A 2,500-nucleotide genomic window follows, 5' to 3' on the forward strand; every position below is an offset into this window, starting at 1 on the left:
GCTTGTCCGTCTGTTTATTTGTCAGCTTTGGCGAGACACGGGTGCTTGTGTATTAGCGTGAGCGTTTTTTATTCTGATCAGGAACAGTTTTACAAGTCCGCAAAGGATCGAGGAAAGGTTTATCGCCAGCTGAAAAGTGACACAGCGCTTCGGCTGTGGAGACTTGTTCGGCTGGCGTTCGGAGGGTCGCGTTTTTCAGAATTGTATTGAGATCGTTTTCCACAGAGCTCAGATGTCAAAGCACAGCAGCAGCTCTCCACAGCGATCCTCTATAGCGCCCTTTCTCCCGCAGCTCCGTCCTCATTGGAAGGAAGCAAGAGTGAAAGGCTGAAGTGAAATAGAGCGGGGACGAAGGCAGTGAAGAGAGAGAACGTGGGAAGAAGAGAAAAACACAAGGGAAAAAGAGCAGCGTCATAAAAGAGGTGACGGAGCTGTCCTCTCAATAAGAAGGGTGCCAGCGAGCCTTGCTCTCGCTTACGGCCACACCCCCTTGAGCACGCCTGATCTCGTCTGATCTCGGAAGCTAAACAGGGATGGGCCTGGTTAGTACTTGGATGGGAGACCGCCTGGGAATACCAGGTGCTGTAAGCTTTTAAGCGCAGGAGGCGCCCTATCCCCGCTCGCTCGCTCATTCCCCTGTTCACACGTGCAGTGCGGCTTGTCCGTCTGTTTATTTGTCAGCTTTGGCGAGACACGGGTGCTTGTGTATTAGCGTGAGCGTTTTTTATTCTGATCAGGAACAGTTTTACAAGTCCGCAAAGGATCGAGGAAAGGTTTATCGCCAGCTGAAAAGAGACACAGCGCTTCGGCTGTGGAGACTTGTTCGGCTGGCGTTCGGAGAGTCGCGTTTTTCAGAATTGTATTGAGATCGTTTTCCACAGAGCTCAGATGTCAAAGCACAGCAGCAGCTCTCCACAGCGATCCTCTATAGCGCCCTTTCTCCCGCAGCTCCGTCCTCATTGGAAGGAAGCAAGAGTGAAAGGCTGAAGTGAAATAGAGCGGGGACGAAGGCAGTGAAGAGAGAGAACGTGGGAAGAAGAGAAAAACGCAAGGGAAAAAAAGCAGCGTCGTAAAAGAGGTGACGGAGCTGTCCTCTCAATAAGAAGGGTGCCAGCGAGCCTTGCTCTCGCTTACGGCCACACCCCCTTGAGCACGCCTGATCTCGTCTGATCTCGGAAGCTAAACAGGGATGGGCCTGGTTAGTACTTGGATGGGAGACCGCCTGGGAATACCAGGTGCTGTAAGCTTTTAAGCGCAGGAGGCGCCCTATCCCCGCTCGCTCGCTCATTCCCCTGTTCACACGTGCAGTGCGGCTTGTCCGTCTGTTTATTTGTCAGCTTTGGCGAGACACGGGTGCTTGTGTATTAGCGTGAGCGTTTTTTATTCTGATCAGGAACAGTTTTACAAGTCCGCAAAGGATCGAGGAAAGGTTTATCGCCAGCTGAAAAGTGACACAGCGCTTCGGCTGTGGAGACTTGTTCGGCTGGCGTTCGGAGGGTCGCGTTTTTCAGAATTGTATTGAGATCGTTTTCCACAGAGCTCAGATGTCAAAGCACAGCAGCAGCTCTCCACAGCGATCCTCTATAGCGCCATTTCTCCCGCAGCTCCGTCCTCATTGGAAGGAAGCAAGAGTGAAAGGCTGAAGTGAAATAGAGCGGGGACGAAGGCAGTGAAGAGAGAGAACGTGGGAAGAAGAGAAAAACGCAAGGGAAAAAAGCAGCGTCGTAAAAGAGGTGACGGAGCTGTCCTCTCAATAAGAAGGGTGCCAGCGAGCCTTGCTCTCGCTTACGGCCACACCCCCTTGAGCACGCCTGATCTCATCTGATCTCGGAAGCTAAACAGGGATGGGCCTGGTTAGTACTTGGATGGGAGACCGCCTGGGAATACCAGGTGCTGTAAGCTTTTAAGCGCAGGAGGCGCCCTATCCCCGCTCGCTCGCTCATTCCCCTGTTCACACGTGCAGTGCGGCTTGTCCGTCTGTTTATTTCTCAGCTTTGGCGAGACACGGGTGCTTGTGTATTAGCGTGAGCGTTTTTTATTCTGATCAGGAACAGTTTTACAAGTCCGCAAAGGATCGAGGAAAGGTTTATCGCCAGCTGAAAAGAGACACAGCGCTTCGGCTGTGGAGACTTGTTCGGCTGGCGTTCGGAGAGTCGCGTTTTTCAGAATTGTATTGAGATCGGTTTCCACAGAGCTCAGATGTCAAAGCACAGCAGCAGCTCTCCACAGCGATCCTCTATAGCGCCCTTTCTCCCGCAGCTCCGTCCTCATTGGAAGGAAGCAAGAGTGAAAGGCTGAAGTGAAATAGAGCGGGGACGAAGGCAGTGAAGAGAGAGAACGTGGGAAGAAGAGAAAAACGCAAAGGAAAAAAAGCAGCGTCGTAAAAGAGGTGACGGAGCTGTCCTCTCAATAAGAAGGGTGCCAGCGAACCTTGCTCTTGCTTACGGCCACACCCCCTTGAGCACGCCTGATCTCGTCTGATCTTGGAAGCTAAACAGGG

General features: G+C 52.3%; 3 non-coding genes and 1 pseudogene across 3 annotated transcripts; all 4 read left to right on the plus strand.

Annotated features, from left to right (window-relative positions):
• Positions 1-472: 472 nt before the first annotated feature.
• Positions 473-591, plus strand: LOC148668589 (5S ribosomal RNA). Its single transcript, XR_015937574.1, has one exon. It is a non-coding gene; the product is annotated as a 5S ribosomal RNA (ribosomal RNA).
• A 537-nt stretch (positions 592-1,128) lies between these two features.
• LOC148668590 (5S ribosomal RNA) lies at positions 1,129-1,247 on the plus strand. Its single transcript, XR_015937575.1, has one exon. It is a non-coding gene; the product is annotated as a 5S ribosomal RNA (ribosomal RNA).
• A 536-nt stretch (positions 1,248-1,783) lies between these two features.
• On the plus strand, positions 1,784-1,902 carry LOC148668591 (5S ribosomal RNA). The gene has a single exon (XR_015939114.1). It is a non-coding gene; the product is annotated as a 5S ribosomal RNA (ribosomal RNA).
• A 537-nt stretch (positions 1,903-2,439) lies between these two features.
• LOC148668592 (5S ribosomal RNA) overlaps positions 2,440-2,500 on the plus strand; it is a 119-nt pseudogene continuing 58 nt past the window's right edge.

Source organism: Lepisosteus platostomus, chromosome 5 (genome assembly GCF_059453375.1).
Source record: "Lepisosteus platostomus isolate fLepPlt1 chromosome 5, fLepPlt1.hap1, whole genome shotgun sequence".
In the NCBI taxonomy this organism is placed as follows: Eukaryota; Metazoa; Chordata; class Actinopteri; order Semionotiformes; family Lepisosteidae; genus Lepisosteus; species Lepisosteus platostomus.